A 23,349-nucleotide genomic window follows, 5' to 3' on the forward strand; every position below is an offset into this window, starting at 1 on the left:
GTGGGGCAGCAAATAATGATAAATTGAGGGTGGGGGAGAGTAAATGATGTATTGAATGTGGGGAAAAGCAGTTGATAATGAATTGAGGGTGGTAGTGGGCAGACATGACATAATGAATTGGGGAGGAAGGGGCATGTAAATATAATGAATTGTGGAGCGTATAGAGTGGGGGGGCATTGAGGATGCAGAAATGTAACTAGTATTGAATTGGGGAAAGAGTACAGGTGCTAATTAATTTATATATTTATTAGATGGGGAAAGTGGCTATTTATAGTTAGTGGGGGCACAGTGGTAGATTACAATTTATATTTGGAATGGTGGGTTGCATAATAACTAATTATATATTAATGGTGGGTGCACGTCTATATTCAGTGTAGTGTAGAAGAAAGGGAAAAAGTGGAGAATGTGCTCTGGAAGCGGTGCTTTACCTAATTGTGTTATTTCCTGCAGAGACGAGTCCTGGCTGGAAGTGATGGAGGTCTGTGCTAAATGAAAAAGCAAAGCAAAGATGAAGCACTTCAAACTAGAGACATCACCAGTGACTCATTGTGTTACCTGTAGACTGACACTATGTACGGTACTGTATATTATGTAAACAGCTTTTGTGTATAATGTCACTGGTTATCACTGTATTACCTGTACACTGATGCTAAATACAGAGCTACTGTGTATAATGGCACTTATGGTAATATTAGTATTGTTTTTTAATTATCAGTATTGTAGTATTCGATCACTATGTGGTGGTAATATGTGGTCTGGTTATGGTATGGCGGTATTTGTTCCTCGTATGCAGGGTCGGACTGGCCCACCGGGACACCGGTGAAGTGCGAGGAGGAGGAAGGGAAAAAAAAAAGGGACGCGGGCCCTTTAAATCTCGTGGCGGCGCCAACCGCCGCCACAGCCCCCCCCAGTGCCAGCGCTGGCATTGGGCCCCCCTTCTAATACTCACCTCTCCTCGTTCCGGCGGCAGCTGCAGTGTCTTCAGCGCCCTCTGACTCTGCGACATCTCAGGGCAGAGGGTGCAATGACGTCATCACTGCACGCTCAGCCTCTCTGTCCTGAGCACTGCAGAGCCGGAGAGACGCTGAGTGCACCGGACCTGCGGTGGGAACGGGAGAGGTGAGGATTTTACTTTTTTTTTTTCTTTATGAATGGGACCCATAGTAATGTATGGATGAGCGGGGGGGGGGGGCATAATACTGTGTGGGGGGGCATAATACTGTGTGGAGGAGTTGGGGGGCATAATACTGTGTGGAGGAGCGGGGGCCCATAATACTGTATGGAGGAGCTGGGGGGCGTAATACTGTGTGGAGGAGCTGGGGGGCGTAATACTGTGTGGAGGAGCGGGGGGCCCATAATACTGTGTGGAGGAGCAGGGGACTCATAATACTGTATGGAGGAGTGGGGGGCATAATACTGTGTGGAGGAGCAGGGGACCCATAATACTGTATGGAGGAGTGGGGGGCATAATACTGTGTGGAGGAGCGGCGTCCCATAATACTGTGTGGAGGAGCTGGGAGGGCATAATACTGTGTGGAGGAGCGGGGGGCCCATAACACTATGTGGAGGAGCGGGGGGCATAATATTGTGTGGAGGAGTGGGCTCCCATGATACTGTATGGAGGAGCGGGGGGGCATAGTACTGTGTGAAGGAGCGGGGGGTCCCATAATACTGTATGGAGGAGCGGGATGCATAATACTGTATGGAGGAGCGGGGTCCCATAATACTGTATGGAGGAGTGGGGGGGCATAATACTGTGTGGAGGAATGGGGTCCCATAATACTGTGTGGAGGAGCTGGGGGGCATAATACTGTGTGGAGAAGCACGGGGCCCACAATCTTTATGTAGGAGCAGGGGGCCCATGATGTGCTGTATGGAGGAGCAATATATGGGACCCATAATACTTTATGGAGGACTATGTGGTTGGCCATAATACTGTATGGAGGACTATGAGGTGCCCATAATACTATATGAAGGAGCATTATATGGGGCCAATAATACTGTATGGAGGAGCATTATATGGGGCCAATAATACTGTATGGTGGACTATGTGGTTGGCAATAATACTGTATATAGGACTATGAGGTGCCCATAATACTGTATGGAGGAGCATTATATGGGGCCAATAATACTGTATGGAGGAGCATTATATGGGGCCAATAATACTGTATGGAGGAGCATTATATGGGGCCAATAATACTGTATGGCGGACTATGTGGTTGGCCATAATACTTTATGGAGGACTATGAGGTGCCCATAATACTGTATGGAGGAGCATTATATGGGGCCAATAATACTGTATGGAGGACTATGTGGTTGCCCATAATACTGTATGGTGGACTATGTGGTTGCCCATAATACTGTATGGAGGACTATGAGGTGCCCGTAATATTGTATGGAGCACTATGTGTTGACCATAATACTGTATGGCGCACTGTGTGGTGCCTATATATTGTACTATATCTGTTTTTTTATCTGTGCATCAGGAATCGTGGCATGTGTTAAAGGGGCCCACTGATACTCTTTCGCCTGAGGTCCATGAAAACCTGGAGCCGACACTGGCAACAACGCACATCAAGATGAATGCTGGCTGCAGCTATGACAGGGCGCTCTGCAGCTGTGACAGGCCATGTGTTGAAGTCACATAGCAGTTTTGTTAAATGACTCCTGCAGCCTTTGATAGGCCGGCGGCCTTTCAATGTTACTGCTATGTGACGTCACCGTGCGGCCTGTCACAGAGCAGAGCGCCCTGTCACAGCTGCAGTTGGCAGCCATTGTAACGACCACGCTGAATATGAAGCCACAAGAAGATGCGGGGAGCGCAAGAAGGTGAGATGAATCCCCCCCTCTGTAGTTGGGCAAGGTAGTGGCCATAGGGACGGACATAGGGGCCCAGGAAGGTTGCATTAAATAAAGGGGCCCAGGATGAGGACATTATTACTGGAAGGGACCCAGGATAGGGACCTTATTAAGGTGGGCATTGGCGTCCAAGATGGAGACATTAAATAAAGGGGCCAAGGATCTGGCACCTTATTAAATAAAGGGGTGACATAATTACTGTATTGTGGTCAGGATGAGGAACATACATTTTTGGTTTATGGTGGCAAGTGGGGACATAATTACTGTAGGGGCCAATCAGGGGACATTATTACTGCTGTAATTTACTTTTGAGCTTACTGTCTTCCATGGGGAGAACAAAAATTGGTCCTGCTACTGTGCAGGGTGGCACTAAGTCTTTTTTTTCTTCATCTGAAATAGTATAGAAGTCGAGGAAAATAGTGGAGAATGTGCTCTGGAAGCGATCAGCTATAGCTAAACTGTGTTATTTTCTGCAGAGACGAGTCTTTGCTGGAAGAAGTAATGGCGGTCTGCACTGGATGAAGAAAAAAGACTTCAACTACAGATGTCACCGGTGAGTCAGTGTATTGCTTGTACACTTACACTATATACTGTATACTATGTACAGAGATCCTGTGTATAATGTCTTTGGTGATCACTGTATAACCTGTACACCATACACCATATACAGAGCTCCTGTGTATAATGTCACTGGTGATCACTGTATTATGTGTACACTGACACTATATACAGAGCTCCTGTGTATAATGTCACCGTTGATCCCTGTATTACCTGTACACTGACACTATATACAGAGGTACTGTGTATATTGTCACTGGTGGTAATAACAGTGTTGTTAGTATTGTGGTTTGTATTCATAATCAATATTGTAGTATTCGGGCACTATATGTTGGTAATTTGTGGTCTGGTCACGGCGTGGCAGTATTTCTCCTTGTATGTGGTATCATTTGGTACCTATATGCTGGTAATATTTATTTTTACTCATTTATTTAGCGCTATTAATTTCACAGTGCTTTACAGACATTATTGCCACTGTCCCCGATGGGGCTCACAATCTTGATTCCCTAGCAGTATGTCTTTGTAAATGTGGGAGGAAACCAGAGTACCTGGAGGAAACCCATGCAAACACGGGGAGAACATACATTACAGATGTTGTCCTTGGTGGGATTTGAACCGAGGACCCCAGCGCTGCAAGGCTGCAGTGCTAACCTCTGAACCGTGCTGCCCTAATATGTCATATTATTCGGTCACTATGTGGTGGTAATATGTTATCTGGTCATGGTGTGGCGGTATTTGTCCCTTGTATGTAGTATGATTCGGTCACTATGAGGTCTGGTCATGGTGTGGTGCTATTTCTTCCCTGTATGTGGTAATATTGGTCTTGGTATAGTGGATTGTGTTGTGTATGGCGGTCATTTGTTCTCTCTGATATTAATTAGGAGAAGATTCTTTATTTCCATTAGAGTTTTCATGCTGTGTACACAGCGGCGGAGATGCACTTACAGGGGTTTCCTGTGGAAAAAAGTAATCACCACTCCACAGGATAAGTGATAACGTATTGATTGATGGGGGTCTGACTGCTTGGACCCATTCAGCAAAATGTGGAGCTTTTTATCCCCATTAGACTGGAGTGGAGTGTCCGACTAGATCACTGATCCATTCATTCCCTCAGTGGCTGCACTTGTTTTTTTCTGGAAGTCCCAAAGAGAATGAATGGAGCTGCGGTCAGACATCCCACCTTCCGCTGCATTTTAAAATAGGGATAAAAGTGTCCTGTCAAGGATAAAATTTCCCCATTCTTCCGATCGGTGCAGTTTCTAATGGTCGGACCTAAGCGATCACCTATCCTGTGGAGCCCATGGATGGGTGACAATTTGTTTTAACCAAGAACCCCATTAATGCAAACTACCGTGATTATACATCCCAGTTAGTGGGGCGCACAGTAGATGTGCAGCAGCCGCCGGTGTTTTACAGCTGATGCTCCACTATAATGACAGATATTTGCATATAGCTGTAGGGTGGGCCCCTAGAGTCCATTCCCCTGGTGGGCCCCAGACACCCCAGTCCGACCCTGCTTGTATGTGGTAGTATTCAGTTACTATGTGATGGTAATATGTGATCTGGTCATAGTGTGGGGGTATTTGTTCCTTGTACGTTTTGATTCCTTGTATTCAGTCTGGCCATGGCGTGACGATATTTGTCCTTTGTATGTGGTATTAATGATCATTTTAGAAAAATTTATGTGACTTATTCCCTTAAAGAAAAATAAGTAAAACATAAATAAAAATATACCTAAGAAGAGAAGAGGATATTTTAACCCCTTCACCCCCAATGGTGGTTTGCACGTTATGGACCGGGCCAATTTTTACAATTCTGACCACTGTCCCTTTATGAGGTTATAACTCTGGAACGCTTCAACGGATCCCGGTGACTCTGACACTGTTTTCTCGTGACATATTGTACTTCATGATAGTTGTAAAATTTCTTTGATATTACATGCGTTTATTTGTGAAAAAAACGGAAATTTGGCGAAAATTTTAAAAATTAAATCACAGTGATATGTCACACAAAATACTTAATAAGTAACATTTCCCACATGTCTACTTTACATCAGCACAATTTTGGAACCAAAATTTTTTTTTGTTAGGGAGTTATAAGGGTTAAAATTTGACCAGCAATTTCTCATTTTCACAACACCATTTTTTTTTTAGGGACCACATCTCATTTGAAGTCATTTTGAGGGGTCTATATGATAGAAAATACCCAAGTGTGACACCATTCTAAAAACTGCACCCCTCAAGGTGCTCAAAACCACATTCAAGAAGTTTATTAACCCTTAAGGTGTTTCACAGGAATTTTTGGAATGTTTAAATAAAAATGAGAATTTAAATTTTTCTCACAAAAAATTTACTTCAGCTCCAATTTGTTTTATTTTACCAAGGGTAACAGGAGAAAATGGACCCCAAAAGATGTTGTACAATTTGTCCTGAGTACGCCGATACCCCATATGTGGGGGTAAACCACTGTTTGGGCGCATGACAGAGCTCGGAAGCGAAGGAGCGCCATTTGACTTTTCAATGCAAAATTGACTGGAATTGAGATGGGACGCCATGTTGCGTTTGGAGAGCCCCTGATATGCCTAAACATTGAAACCCCCCACAAGTGACACCATTTTGGAAAGTAGACCCCCTAAGGAGCTTATCTAGAGGTGTGGTGAGCACTTTGACTCACCAAGTGCTTCACAGAAGTTTATAATGCAGAACCGTAAAAATAAAAAATCATATTTTTTCACAAAAATGATCTTTTCGCCCCCAATTTTTTATTTTCCCAAGGGTAAGAGAAGAAATTGGACCCCAAAAGTTGTTGTACAATTTGTTCTGAGTACGCTGATACCCCATATGTGGGTGTAAACCACTGTTTGGGCGCAAGGGAGAGCTCGGAAGGGAAGGAGCGCCGTTTGACTTTTCACTGCAAAATTGACAGGAATTGAGATGGGACCCCATGTTGCGTTTGGAGAGCCACTGATGTGCCTAAACATTGAAACCCCCCCACAATTGACACCATTTTGGAAAGTAGACCCCCTAAGGAACTTATCTAGAGGTGTAGTGAGCACTTTGACCCACCAACTGCTTCACAGAAGTTTATATTGCAGAGCCGTAAAAATAAAACAAACATTTTTTTCCCACAAAAATTATTTTTTAGCCCCCAGTTTTGTATTTTCCCGAGGGTAACAGGAGAAATTGGACCCCAAAAGTTGTTGTCCAATTCGTCCTGAGTACGCTGATACCCCATATGTGGGGGGGAACCACTGTTTGGGCGCATGGGAGGGCTCGGAAGGGATGGAGCGCCATTTTGAATGCAGACTTAGATGGAATGGTCTGCAGGCGTCACATTGCGTTTGCAGAGCCCTAATGTGCCTAAACAGTAAAAAAAAAACACAAGTGACACCATTTTGGAAAGTAGACCCCCTAAGCAACTCATCTAGATGTGTTGTGAGAGTTTTGAACCCTCAAGTGTTTCACTACAGTTTATAACATATAGTCGTGAAAATAAAAATAAAAAATTTTCCCCCAAAAATTATTTTTTAGCCCCCAGTTTTGTATTTTCCCAAGGGTAACAGGAGAAATTGGACCCCAAAAGTTGTTGTCCAATTTGTCTTGAGTACGCTGATACCCCATATGTGGAGGGGAACCACCGTTTGGGCGCATGGGAGGGTCCGGAAGGGAAGGAGCGCCATTTGGAATGCAGACTTAGATGGAATGGTCTGCAGGCGTCACATTGCGTTTGCAGAGGCCCTAATGTACCTAAGCAGTAGAAACCCCCCACAAGTGACATCATTTTGGAAAGTAGACCCCCTAAGGAACTCATCTAGATGTGTTGTGAGAGGTTTGAACCCCCAATTGTTTCACTACAGTTTATACAAACTTAGCCCCAACCCTAACCCTAACCCTAGCCCTAGCCCTAACCCTAGCCCTAACCCTAGCCCTAACCCTAGCCCTAACCCTAGCCCTAACCCTAATGGTAAAATGGAAATAAATACATTTTTTAAATTTTTTTATTTTTCCCTAACTAAGGGGGTGATGAAGGGGGGTTTGATTTACTTTTATAGCGGGTTTTTTAGCGGATTTTTATGATTGGCAGCTGTCACACACTGAAAGAAGCTTTTTATTGCAAAAAATATTTTTTGCGTTACCACATTTTGAGAGCTATAATTTTTCCATATTTGAGTCCACAGAGTCATGTGAGGTCTTGTTTTTTGCGGAACGAGTTGACGTTTTTATTGCTAACATGCTTGGGCACGGGAGATTTTTTGATCGCTTTTTATTCCGATTTTTGTGAGGCAGAATTACAAAAAAACAGCTATTCATGAATTTCTTTTGGGGGAGGCGTTTATACCGTTCCGCGTTTGGTAAAATTGATAAAGCAGTTTTATTCTTCGGGTCAGTACGATTACAGAGATACCTCATTTCTATCATTTTTTTATGTTTTGGCGCTTTTATACGATAAAAACTATTTTATAGAAAAAATAATTATTTTGGCATCGCTTTATTCTGAGGACTATAACTTTTTTATTTTTTCGCTGATGATGCTATATGGCAGCTCGTTTTTTGTGGGACAAGATGACGTTTGCAGTGGTACCATGGTTATTTATATCTGTCTTTTTGATCGGGTGTTATTCTACTTTTTGTTTGGCGGTATGAGAATAAAGCGTTGTTTTTAGCCTCGTTTTTTTTTTTTTTTTTTTTTTTTTACGGTGTTCACTGAAGGGGTTAACAAGTGATATAGTTTTATAGGTGGGGTCGTTACGGACACGGTGATACTAAATATGTGTACGTTTATTGTTTGATTTTTTTTATTTAGATAAAGGAATGTATTTATGGGAATAATATATATATATTTTTTCTTTATTTAGGAATTTTTTTTTCTTTTTTTTTTTTTTTACACATGTGGGAAATTTTTTTTTAACTTTTTTACTTTGTCCCAGGGGGGGACATTACAGATCGGTGATTTGACAGTGTGCACAGCACTCTGTCAGATCACCGATCTCACTTACAGCCGTGCAGGCTGCAGCTTTCATCTGCAGCCTGCACGGCACCCGGAAGTAATCCCTGCAGGACCCGGATGCAGCCCCGCGGCCATTTTGGATCCGGGGCCTGCAGGGATAGGAGGTAGGAGACCCTCGCAGCAACGCGATCACATCGCGTTGCTCCGGGGGTCTCAGGGAAGCCCGCAGGGAGCCCCCACCCTGCGCGATGCTTCCCTGTACCGCCGGCACACTGCGATCATGTTTGATCGCGGTGTGCCGGGGGGTTAATGTGCCGGGGGCGGTCCGTGACCGCTCCTGGCACATAGTGCCGGATGTCAGCTGCGATAGGCAGCTGACACCCGGCCGCGATCGGCCGCGCTCCCCCCGTGAGCGTGGCCGATCGTGCTGGACGTACTATTCCGTCCTTGGGAATTAGGGCCCACCCCACATGGACGGAATAGTACGTCCAATGGCAGAAAGGGGTTAAGAAATGTTTGATAGGTTAAAGTAGAGTAGGGCCTGGCCAAAACAAAAGTTTCTGGCTATGTATGTCATCTGGTGATCGATGGGAACTGTTAATGTGTGATTGGTGAGGATGTGGTGCAAAAGTGGAGGTTTTCCAAGAGTGGGCAGAGGGACTGTAGAATATTTGAGGAGTGGAGGTGGAGCTGGGTGGAGCCTGGGCAGAATCTCAAGGGGTCCTGAAAATTTTGCCTGTATGGGGCCTTGAAATTCCTGGTGGCAGCCCTGGGGCCAGAGTCACACCAGTGTCACTTTCCAGCTAGTCACATCAGTGATAATGTCCTGGTGAAAAAACCTTCATAATAAGTAAACAACAGCACACATCCTGATAAGTGACACATCGCTGAATTCAGCATTTTAAACCCTACCTCTTGCTGTCCTCAGATTACATAGCAAAAACCTGCTGACAGATCACCTTCTTTTATTTTTTTAAGCATTCTTACTTAGCAGCGTTTTTTCCACACCTGCCTAGATCTTTTACACAGTACTATACATACAACATAATAAGCAGAGAGTAAGTCTACATTTAGTGGTCTTGCGTTACGACCTATATTGTAGTCCAGTGCTGTAGTCATCTCATGATGGCTATACAACTCCTTTAATATGCAATGATCTTGAGAGCATTGCATTTTTCAAAGCTCATTATTGTTACATCAGATTAATGAGCATTTCTGGTGTAAAGACTTGTCTTATCAGCTCACAAGAAATCAGAGTAATCTCTGTGCTACCATTATGCCAGTGGAGAAATAACCCAGAACTATATAAAAGCATGACAGCCTGCAGAACTCTGAATTCAGCTGTAAGTGAACATACACAACAATACATAGGGTCTTGGGGCCCCTAGAAGAAACGAGGTTTTGGTCCACATTCTTCATCTACATCCTCTATAGTTACTCCCTTTGCTGTAAATCTGTAAAGATATCCAGTGATTCGTTCAATTAAAATTATTTCAATCACATAAGTACTGTGACTATTTGGCTCAAATAGATATTGTTCAATGGTAATGTATGCTATCATTATATGTACTGGTCAAGTGACATGTCAACTCCTCTGTTACTGGCTTTTAAGGGCTATTTCTGCTATAAGCAGTTTTTATTCTACAAATATTTGGAAATGGAAGGCTGAGTAAATGATTATGAATTACACCTGAGACATATGTGCAAATGTCAGAATCACATTAATTATTTTCCTGAGCTCTGCTTCTAATCATGAGCACTAATTTACGCAGCATATGGATCAATGGCCCCTATGGACAGATGAACACCATATTGCCCGATGCACTAACCTTTAGCACATGACTGAAATTGACTCAGAGGATGCATGAAGTGGAATGACATAGTGCCATGGTAGCTAGCTTATTACAGCTGTTGGCCAGATCAGCATTTTTTTCCAAAGTAACATTTGTTTCATCCATTTGTTAATAGAATCCCACTCTACTACACACTAAAACTTAAAGAAGCACCTCCTCCTCCCATAAACATTTTTAGCCTCTTAACATATTGCAATCATCATATTATATAGCACTGTGTACTTACAATTGCTCATTTTGACTTTCTACCCAGCTAATTCTCTTTTCCATTAGATCTATAACTTAATATCGTGATTAAAAACTGACTAGTTCTATGTAGAAATAGGAGGTCAATTTTCCCTGTATGACTCATCAGTCACTGCAAAAGTCCCTATGGGGGAGAAGGGAACAGCTGGGTCAGGAGTTGAAGAGGGGGAATGATTTATGCAGGGAAAAGAGGCTTCCTGTTTCGACATAGAGCAGAGAAAAGAGAAGAATTAGCTGGGTAGAAGAACAAAGTGAGCAATTGTAAGTGCACAGCGCTATATAATATGATGATAGCAATATAAAGAGGATAAAACATTTTATGGGAGTGCATCTTTAACAAGAAATATTTTTTTATGGCATTAGCATAGCTAATATATGGTTATATGGTTATTAGGCATCCCTGGTAAAAGGCATTATAGTTTTAAATACAACAATTTTCTAAAGCAACTCAATCTTTATACTTGCCTTCTTAGACAAGGAGTACATGGGAAAGATTTGTCACCTTAACTTTAAAAGTTAAGGTTCAAGATAGAGTGGAATAAAATTTGTTGTCTGTTGACAAATTGTAAGTTATGACTTATCACACCAGTGATTGTCTTACCGCTGTCTCTAACATCATGTCCTCCCTCTATCTGAAACTGAACCTGTCAAAAACTGAACTCCTCGTGTTCTCTCCCTCTACTAACCTACCTTTGCCTGACATTGCCATTTCCGTGTGCGGTTCAATCATTACTCCAAAGCAACATGCCCGCTCCCTTGGGGTCATCCTTGATTCCGAGCTTTCATTCACCCCCCACATCCGATCACTGGCTCGCTCTTCTTATCTGCATCTCAAAAACATTTCTAGAATTCGCCCTTTTCTTACTTTTGACTCTGCAAAAACTCTTACTGTTTCTCTTATTCATTCCCGTCTGGACTATTGTAACTCTCTACTAATCGGCCTCCCTCTTACCAAACTCTCCCCGCTCCAATCTGTCCTGAATGCTGCTGCCAAGATCATATTCCTCACCAACCGTTACACCGATGCCTCTACCTTGTGCCAGTCATTACACTGGCTACCCATCCACTCCAGAATCCAGTACAAAACTACTACCCTCATCCACAAAGCACTCCATGGCTCAGCACCACCCTACATCTCCTCTCTGGTCTCAGTCTACCGCCCTACCCGTGCCCTCCGCTCCGCTAATGACCTCAGGTTAGCATCCTCAATAATCAGAACCTCCCACTCCCGTCTCCAAGACTTTACACGTGCTGCGCCGATTCTTTGGAATGCACTACCTAGGTTAATACGATTAATCCCCAATCCCCACAGTTTTAAGCATACCCTAAAAACGCATTTGTTCAGACTGGCCTACCGCCTCAACGCATTAACCTAACTATCCCTGTGTGGCCTATTAAAAATAGAAAAAAAAACAAAACACATAATCAGGTTCCTTGCATCGTGTTCTCATACACTTTATGCAGTTAATAGCACTCTGTGTCTGTACTGCTACATACTTAGGCTGTTAACTGGTTCATGCAGCTTTACATGAACACCCGAGCCTTACACTATGGCTGGTCCGAACAACGAAAGCAATTGTTACCATCCACCTCTCGTGTCTCCCCTTTTCCTCATAGTTTGTAAGCTTGCGAGCAGGGCCCTCATTCCTCCTGGTATCTATTTTGAACTGTGATTTCTGTTATGCTGTAATGTCTATTGTCTGTACAAGTCCCCTCTATAAGTTGTAAAGCGCTGCGGAATATGTTGGCGCTATATAAATAAAAATTATTATTATATTATTATTATTATGACTAAATGGTCCAATTTTATCCATCGTGTAGGCTGTCCCAACTATTATATACCAATTATTGTTCTTTTCTGTCATAGTGATAATGTGGCATGATCCAGGAGAAACATGCTTTCTAGAATGGTAAACAATTAATTTATTATTAATACACCCTGAAAGGTCCTGTTCAGTTGGATTTTATATGTCATGAGGGACGGACTGGCCATTTGGCAATTCTGGCAAATGCCAGAAGGGCCTGTCTGGTCGTGGGCTGCCTTGTCTGCTAGATTGTTATCAGAATCGGTGTTCTCAAGATACCCATACTGTTAAGAGATGTGATGGAGCACAAAGTCACTGACTCCGTCAGTTACCCCTGCAGGCCACGGGTCTGGGGATTTTATATGCCAGGGCTGAATGTCAGTCCCAGTCCATACCTGGTGATCTGTAAAATGGTGCTCAGACATGCAAGATGTACAAGCTAAATGCTGATATATACTACAATTACGATTAAAAGTGAGAAATAGCCACAGTTGGCATAGGTTTTTGAGATTGCGCACTAAGCCTGCATATTTCAATATCTAACAAGAAGCATTGGACAATGCCATATTTTATATATACTGAAGAGTGTTGGATCATAACTGTGAAAAATTTGGATCATAACAGTGAAGAAACCTATATAAGGCCCCGTTTTATGCTCGGTCATCTCTTTTTATAATGAACTAAGATTGTCCTCATATAACCAATCCCTGTAGGAACGAGGTGTGGCATGATACTTTGACCATTTTTCCTTTTATTGATAGCATCACAATACTTTTCAATGCTTTTACAAAACTCGAGAATTACCCAGGTCCTAGGTCACGACACCTGACACTTGAGGTCTCTTGACATTGAGTTTTTACAGACCAGTAATCGGTGTGGTGGCATTGTGGTACCACAGGGGCTAATTCTAATTGAGGTGCAAAATTTCAGCCCGCGACCCCACTGTCCAGTTCATTGTGCAGTGCTGTCAAAAGCCGCATGCTTTTGGAGTCCCCACTGGGTGTCCTGTAACCCCCACAAGTAAAGCAGCCAGCAGCTGCTTTGTCATCTTGGATGCTGCCACCGGTTCCTACATAAGAATGCAGCAGTGAGACAAGTTTGTCAGCAGCTGCCGCGCTATGCATAGGCGTAGGATAACAAAGACAACCCTCTGCATAGGCAGCAGCCGAGATGATGGAGGATGAGTAGCTGACAGAGTTAAGATTAGGGATAGGTCTAGGGTTAGTTTTAGGGCTTGGTTGATTAAATAGTTCTATATAAAAAGAGAAAGTAATAAAAAAAGGTAAAATAATTAAAAATATATATATAGTAATGCATAATAGTGATGAGCACACTTGTTTGGATAAGGTGTTATCTGAGCATGCTCGGGAGCTGAGTGTCTTCGGCGTGCTTGAAAAGTATGTTCGAGTCCCCGCAACACATGCATGGATTGCCTGTTTGTTAGGCAATCCCTCCATGTGTTGCGGCTGTTGAACAGCTATGAGACATGCAGCCGCGGGGACTCAAACATATTATTGGAGCACGCCGAAGACACTCAGCATCCGAGCATGCTCAGATAACACCTCATCCGAGCATGTTCGTTTGTCACTAATGCACTAATGCATAACTATTTTTAAAATGATATGTCAAATATTTGCAAAATAGTTGTCTTGCCCCTGGTGCTAGCAACCCATGCTGCGGCACTACCAATAATTAGAACTTGCAGATCATATCTTGACTGATAAGCTAGTAACATTCATATCAATAAGGCCTCATTCATGCATGTGTGAATATCAGTCCAAAAGGTTTAGTGATACCGAGCATTATATGACTGTCATAATAATTGTAATAATGTCCTTTCTCTAATCTAATATATAAAGCTGAATGTGTGTGTGTGTGTGTATGTATGTATGTATGTATGTCCGGGATTGGCATCTGAACCATCGCAGCTACAGGCACAAAATTTTGCACAGTCACACGTCTGGACCCCGAGAGCGTCATAGGCTATGTTGTGAGGTGAAATTTTAACCCCACGCTTTCCAATTCACCAAACAATTTTGCTCCTATCTACATAATGGGGAAAAAGTGAAAGGAAAAGTGTTGGAGGCGTCGCAGCTACAGGCACAAAATTTTGCACAGTCACACGTCTGGACCCTGAGAGCGTCAAAGCTATGTTGTGAGGTGAAATTTTAACCCCGCGCTTTCCAATTCACCAAACAATTTTGCACCTATCTACATAATGGGGAAAAAATGAAAGGAAAAGTGTTGGAGGCAAATTAACAGCTGCCAGATGTGAACAAGGGGGACTTAAAGAATGACAGCGATGGCGCCAAAGAGTATATACTGTACAGTTGCTAAGGTGGGGCCCCAACATGGGATAATCACCACACCACCACCGGGATATGAACACACACACAAAATGCGCCACACACTACCACGTGCTCGAACACACATACCACCCTCAGCGCACATTTCACCACACATACACCAACCTCGCCACATAAAAGTAGAAACACAAAAGTCGCCACTCAAAACTCGCCACGCGCAAAACTCTCCACACGCAAAACTTGCACACGCAGAAAAATTGCCACACGCAGAAAAATTGCCACATGCACAAAAGTTGCAACACATGCAAAAGTTGCCTCACACAAAACTTGCACATACTCAAAAGGCACCACACATAAAACTCGCCACGCGCAAAACTCGCCATGCGCAAAACTTGCTGCACACAACTTGCTACACTAACCTGTCACATGCAACTCGACACACAAAAAGTTGCTACACGCATGTCGCCACACAAAACTCATCTCACAAAAGTCCCTACATGCATGTCGCCACACGCAACTCAACACACACAACTTGACACACGAAACTCGCCCTAAAACACACACAAGTCTGGTATTATCCTTCAAAAATAAAAATCTGATTAATAAGCAGACAAACTACAAGAGCAACAAATGTACCATATAGGAATCCGGCAGCTGTCAGTCACATGACCAGTCTATTATGTGTATGTGTGAGCTAATATATACTGCCAGGGGGTGGGCTTACTGTTGGCTGGGGATTTATCAGGCTGCCATTTTAGCTTACAAATACTGAGGTAAAAATACTGACCAAATAACGTGTGAAGGAGGGCTAATACAGGAGGAGATGACATACAGCTATATACTATATACAGGAGGAGATGACACACAGGTATATACTATTTACAGGGGAGATGACACACAGGTATATACTATATACAGGAGGAGATGACACACAGATATATACTATATACAGGAGAGATGACACACAGGTATATACTATATAGAGGAGGAGATGACATACAGGTACATACTACATACAGGAGGAGATGACATACAGGTATATACTATATACAGGAGGAGATGACACACAGGTATATACTATATACAGGAGCAGATTAGCTACAGGTATATAGTATATACAGGCGGAGATGACATACAGGTATATGCTATGTATAGGAGGAGATGACATACAGGTATATACTATATACAGGAGGAGATGACACACAGATATATACTATATATAGGTGAGATGACACACAGGTATATACTATATACAGGAGATTACATACAGGTATATCTAATATATAAAGCTGAATGTGTGTATGTATGTATGTGTGTATGTCCGGGATTGGCATCTGCACCGTCGCAGCTACAGCCACAAAATTTTGCACAGTCACACGTCTGGACCCCGAGAGCGTCATAGGCTATGTTGTGAGGTGAAATTTTAACCCCGCGCTTTCCAATTCACCAAACAATTTTGCCCCTATCTACATAATGGGGAAAAAGTGAAGGGAAAAGTGTTGGAGGAAAATTGACAGCTGCCAGATGTGAACAATGAGGACTTAAAGAATGAGAGCGATGGCGACAAAGAGTATATACCGTACAGTTGCTAAGGTGGGGCCCCGACATGGGATACTCACCACACACGGGGATATGAACAGAAACACAAAATGCGCCACACACTACCACGTGCTTGAACACATATACGACCCTCAGCACACATTTCACCACACACACACCAACCTCGCCACATAAAAGTCGAAACACAAAAGTCACCACTCAAAACTCGCAACGCGCAAAACTCGCTACATGCAAAACTCGCCATATGCAAAACTAGGCTCACGCAAAACTCGCCACACGTGCAAAACTCACCTCATGGAAAACTCACCTCATGCAAAACTTGCACACACAGAAAAATTGCCACATGTACAAAAGTTGCACCACATGCAAAAGTTGCCTCACACAAAACTTGCACATACTCAAAACGCACCACACATAAAACTCGCCACGCGCAAAACTCGCCATGCACAAATCTTGCTGCACACAACTTGCTACACTAACCTGTCACATGCAACTCGACACACAAAATGTTGCTACACGCATGTCGCCACACAAAACTCATCTCACAAAAGTCGCTACATGCATGTCGCCACACGCAACTCAACACACACAACTTGACACATGAAACTCGCCCTAAAACACACACAAGTCTGGTATTGTCCTTCAAAAATAAAAATCTGATTAATAAGCAGACAAACTACAAGAGCAACAAATGTACCATATAGGAAATACGGCAGCTGTCAGTCACATGACCTGTCTATTATGTGTATGTGTGAACTAATATATACTGCCAGGGGGGAGGGCTTCCTGTTGGCTGGGGATTTATCAGGCTGCCAATAGCAACCAATCACAGCTCAGCTTCTATTTTGCTACAGTTAATTAACCTGAGCTCTGATTGGTTAATATAGGCAACAAAGACATTCTCAGTATAACAAAGCTAATATATGTTGTGAAATTCTTCTATTAGCTTAGTTTTTGCCTTTTAATAATTACATTTCTATCTATTTGTTTTGTGGTTTTTGTGTGCAGAATAAATTTTTGTTAACACATTCTATTTTGCTAACAGCAGTCATTAACCCGGGCGAAGCCGGGTAGTACAGCTATATATAATATAGCATGTATTAAGTATAGTATGACATTTCACCTAGACTTAGCACACTATTCAGTCGAAGTATTGTGCAAACTAGATACGTGTGTTAACTTTTGTGGTTTTTAGCTAGTTTTCCTAATCTAACGTACAAACAAAGTTGTCTTTGCTTGCTTTTCCTGGTATCGTAGATAACAGGATACTTGCACGGTCAAGCTATATGACCAATATACAGGTGCTTCTCACAAAATTAGAATATCATCAAAAAGTTAATTTATTTCAGTTCTTCAATACAAAAAGTGAATCTCATATATTATATGGAGTCATTAGACACAGAGTGATCTATTTCAAGTATTTCTGTTAATGTTGATGATTATGGCTTACAGTCAATGAAAACCCAAAAGTCATTATCTCAGTAAATTAGAATACTGTATAACACCAGCTTGAAAAAATGATTTTAAAATCCGAAATGTTGGCCTACTGAAATGTATGGGCAGTAAATACTTGGTCAGGCTCCTTTGACATCAATGCGGCGTGGCATGGAAGCGATCAGCCTGTGTCACTGCTGAGAGGTTATGGAAGCACTTGTTGCTTTGATAGCAGCCTTCAGCTCGTCTGCATTGTTGGGTCTGGTGTCTCTCATCTTCTTGACAATACCCGATAGATTCTCTATGGGGTTATGGTCAGACAAGTTTGCTGGCCAATCAAGCACAGTGATACTGTTGTTTTTAAACCAGGTATTGGTCTACCAGGACATTTTAGAGCACTTCATGCTTCCCTCTACTGACAAGCTTTTTGGAGATGGAAATTTCATTCTCCAGCAGGACTTGTCAACTGTCTACACTGCCAAAAGTACCAATACCTGGTTTACAAACAAGAGTATCACTGTGCTTGATTGGCCAGCAAACTTGCCTCACCTTAATCCCATAGGGGTATTGTCAAGAGGAAGATGAGAGACACCAGACCCAACAATGCAGACGAGCTGAAGGCTACTATGAAAGCAACCTGGGCTTCCATAACACCTCCGTAGTGCCACAGACTGATCGCCTCCATGCATTGATGCAGTAATTGATGCCAAAGGAGCCCCGATCAAGTATTGAGCGCATTTACTGAACATACATTTCAGTAGGCCAACTTTTCGGATTTTGAAATCATTTTTTCAAGCTGGTCTTATAAAGTATTCTAATTTACTGAGATAATGACTTTTGGGTTTTCATTGGCTGTAAGCCATAATCATCAACATTAACAGAAATAAACACTTGAAATAGATCATTCTGTTTGTAATGACTCTATATAAAATTTGAGTTTCACTTTTTGTATTGAAGAACTGAAATAAATTAACTTTTTTGATGATTTTCTAATTTTGTGAGGTGCACCTGTATGTGCAGTTACATTTTTATCTCTGCATCTCTGTCCTTTCCAAGCTAAGGTTTTTGTTAGGACACGCCTTTATGTTTTGATATTTAAACTTGAAGAAGTTGTATGGAGGCAGACAGGAGATCTTGCTAACATCTTTGTTCTTCCGTTATTCCGTCTCCCTGCTAGCATGATCAATAAATAACAAATTATCTTACAAATTCAGGCCTGGACGATTTCTAATTGGGAAAAGACTAAACTCCACTGACAATGACACTGTACTATGCGCCATATTGTGGGCAGGGTGATTGGCATGGGTGCCATATTTTTCACTCTATTTCAAATGAGAAGCAGCTGCTATATAGCTCCTGTGGGGAAATAGGTTGTATAAACCGTATCCAATGAAAAATACGTAATGCGCAGAAAAACATCCATATGGGCAAAGTTTCAAGCAAAACACAAAAGTGTGAATGAGATAACAAAACTTTAATATCAGTAATGTTCCCGTGAAAATGGCGGCTTCCATGGCTCAGTGCTTGAGGGCCAGATGGTGCTACATCATACATTTCCGCTCACTCTGATCTGTAACTTGGAGCCATTCACAACTTTGTATTTTCTGAAAGGCCAATTAGTAGATGATTTTTAATAAACCACCTGCCGTTCTGCACAATAGCGGATGCTTCATGTAAGGCGACCCCGCCAGGTGTGGCTAAGACCTGACTGTATGGAGTGAGTCACATCCGTCCTGTGCCCAATTCCATTCCAGCCCACACTGACAGACATTTGTTGATTATTTCTATGCATTTATAAAATGATGAAATAATGATGAGACGTGGCTGTGTTAGCGTCCTGCCATTTACCTGCCGTTCCTTCCATTGCTGTCATAATGGAATGCATAGCTCCCAGTATTCGCTGCTGCAGTACCTCCCATTGCTTTCTGGATTACTGTTGTTTTTCCCTTAATGTTGGTAAAATTACCCCTTAGATAATGTGTGTGTTGGATGGAATGAGCCAAAGCGAGTGTAGAAGTAATAAAAACAGATGAAGAGAGGAGGCAGACACATTAGTAGTGAGAAAAAGGCACAGCGGTCTGATCATGAGAATGGAGGAGGAGGGTGGCTCCATCTTGTGCTGAACGCTTCTCACGCTGAAGCGAGGAACCATCAGACCTGTCACACAAATCCCAGAGAGAAAATGTGCCGTTTCCATAGAAACAAGCATCAAATGAGGCCTGCCATAAAGCCAACACACCAGACCACTGTGGGAATGAAGATACACTTGTGCTAGATCCAGTACATCGCCTATACAGACACATAGGGGAATAGGTGGTGTGCCTAATAGTTATGGATGACTGAAAGAGCGAATGTATGGTCACTTATATGGTGACCTGAGAGGAAAGTCAAAGCAATTGTAATCTAATGTATGGGACATAAGAATAGATTGCTCTGAGACAAGGAAGCGTGGATTCAGTTTTACAGGGAAAGAAGCTATATTCGGACATACACAAAAATAAGATACATGGATATGTTTTCATCGAGATAATCATGGTCTAGCAGTAGATAAGTACTATATACACAGTTGTTTGTATTTATGTATATGTATACATACACATACACGTTAGTATATAACACACATCAGTATATACACATATAAACATCAGTATATACCACACATCAGTATAGAACACACACACATATATCATAGCAACATATGTCACACACATATATCAGTATATAAAACATAAACATCAGTATATAACACACACATCAGTATATAACACACATTAGTATATAACACACATCAGTATATACACATATAAACATCAGTATATACTACCCATCAGTATAGAACACACACATATATCATAGTAACATATGTCACACATACAGTATATCAGTATATAACACATATAAACATCAGTATATAACACACACATCAGTGTATAACACACATATTAGTATATAACACACAAACATCAGTATATAACACACAAACATCACTATATAACACACACACATCAGTAAATAACACATATAAACATCAATATATAACACACACATTAGTATATATATATATAACACACACATCAGTATATAACACAAACATCAATATATAACACATAAACATCACTACATAATACACAAACATCACTATATAACACACATACACACATCAGTATATAACACACATAAACATCAGCATATAACACATATAAACATCAGTATATAACATACAAACATCAGTATATAATACACACATATATCAGTATATAACACATAAACATCAGTATATAACACATAAACATCAGTATATAGCGCACACACATCAGTATTTAACACACACACCAGTATATAACGCACACATCAGTATATAATACACAAATTAGTATATAACACACACGTTAGTATGTAACACACACACCAATATGTAATACACAAATCGGAATATATAACACACACACATAAGTATGTGACACACAAATCAGTATACATCATATATCTGTATAAAACGCACACCACTATATAACTCACTAACACATCAGTATGTAACACACACATTGTGTGTAAATATATATATATATATATATATATATATATATATATATATATGTATATATATATATATATATATATATATATATATATATATATATATATATATACATGTATTTATTTATTTTCCGATGGTCAGTAACTAATCTGTTATCTCTGTAATGGAAATCTTTCGAAATCTTAGGAATATTCTCTTAGCTGTTTTAAATTCATGCGGCTCCTGTGAACTATTCAGCTTGGAATGAATGAGGCCTGCAACATGTGGCACCCCATCATGTCACATACACAAGCATATTCAGCGGCAAATGACTAGATCAAATAACTGGCCGGGGAAAAAGATATGAATGTATAGATAAAAAATGATTTTCCACTAATGTGTATTTCTTAAAGCGAATGCATTCAGAATGATTGCACAGTAAAAATTTTGGATTCTGCATAGGACTGACATGTGAAGATGTATTACCGTACTTGGCAAAAATGTATTAAGAGTAATCATCATAACAATAGTAACATGATGAAATATACCTTATAACCTGTGACCAGCCATCTTGGCCGGACACCAGCTCACAGTTCCATGCACATTTTGCGCTTACAGACGCCGTGAATACATAAGAGCAGGAATAGTCCTAGGCTTTCTATGGGAAATTGGTGACAATTGCATTCTTACACGAAGGGGGATGACAAAATAAGGAATTATAAAAAAAACATGTTTCCCTTAACACCAGAATAAAAAACACATTTTTTTCATATGGAGGTTAATGCTTTGCTTTCCAACAAAGCTACAATGTTTTCCTATGAGGATCGCAGACACATCTAGTATATTTGCACATATGACATGGAAGTATAGGGGATGGGGCTAGAAAGACATTGTATGATCTCTCCAATGGACTTTCTTATGATGGTAAGTTAGTGATGTCCCAAATCTAATAATATTTTTTGGTGTAGAGGATATTTACCTTTAGGATACTCTTTGCAGCTGCGGCCACTCTGTACCTTTTGCTCCTCACATAGGAATGATCTGTCAAATGTCTGGGAGGATGGGTAAAATGCTTTTCACCATCCAACCTTACATCTCCTGATGCCAAGTCCAGTCCTCCAGTGACACCCACACTGCCCTTTTTCCTTGGCACTGCAGACTGTATTCTCTCTCTCTCCTCTCTGGATGATGTGAGTGGGATGCAGAAGCAGGGATGGAGGGGGGAGAGCAGGATGGGAGGAGGGGCAGCTTCCATCTCCAAGCCCACTGATTTGCAATCATACCCACAAACGCAGGGTAAAGGTAGGGGGCAATGCCAACCAGTGGCAAGCAGTCACCACTGCATATCTGTCCATGTCCATAAAACATCTGATGCCAACCTGTGGCTTGGATTTTGGATGGCATAGCTGGAAATATGACTATACACTACAGAAAAGGCTGTCTGTGATCATTTTATTCCTTCTTATCATTGCGGCTGGTTTATTTTATCTATGGTAGAATATAAATCATATAAATAGAAATAAAGCCTTGCTTTCATCCGGTTATTTCACGAAAATCTGCAGCTCAAGATCCAAATAGCGTTGCTAAGGCCATAGAGCCTTGTAAATGTTATACCACTCATAGGTAAATCTCCATATTCCTTCTCATCAATCATACGCAGGTAGTTTCCGCCTAATCCCCTCACCCCAACCTCTCTCTGTGCAAACTGTTGCTAGGATACTAAGCGATAATTTGTGGGTGAGGGATGATACCAGATCTGTAGAAAGCTTGACATTGACAGACAGCAGGCTAACCATTTATTATCCTCATATGGATTTTCAGCCCTCTGCTTTGCACCTGTGCATACCATCATCTCGATGGCTCATGTGGCCTGCTGGATCAGTATAATAAAGGAAAGTTGTGATAGGTTCTGGATACTATATTCTGGTCCTCAGCATGGAAGATGATTAAAGAGGTCATCTAATGAGAAAAAGGGTCTCTAAAGAGAAATTGAACATAAGTGAGATGCCATGATCACAAGTGATGCCAAAACTGATGCAAGTATACAACAGTTGTTACTAGGCGTTCTAAAATGGGATGGAACCGCGGCTGGGAGCCGGGTCAGAAACATTCTGCACAAATATTGTGATCTGATCACTGGATTGGCACATAGATCTGCAACGGAGAGGTAGAAAAGCAAGGCCCGTTATACAGTATGTGCATGGGGCCTTAAATAACCAAAAAAATATGATAACACATCATGCAACTTTTTTTGATGGGAATAT

The 23,349-nt window shown here is 41.6% G+C and overlaps 1 protein-coding gene across 1 annotated transcript in view; it reads right to left on the minus strand.

The window, feature by feature from the left end:
• The window catches only part of LRRN2 (leucine rich repeat neuronal 2), an 83,276-nt gene extending 60,995 nt beyond the window's left edge, over window positions 1-22,281 (minus strand). Inside the window, exon 1 of the mRNA XM_077295054.1 lies at window positions 22,065-22,281. The gene's annotated coding sequence lies outside the window, so the exon portion shown is untranslated. The remainder of the gene's footprint in view (window positions 1-22,064) is intronic.
• Between the last annotated feature and the right edge of the window lie 1,068 nt (window positions 22,282-23,349).

This window comes from Ranitomeya variabilis, chromosome 3, assembly GCF_051348905.1.
Source record: "Ranitomeya variabilis isolate aRanVar5 chromosome 3, aRanVar5.hap1, whole genome shotgun sequence".
Classification (NCBI taxonomy): Eukaryota; Metazoa; Chordata; class Amphibia; order Anura; family Dendrobatidae; genus Ranitomeya; species Ranitomeya variabilis.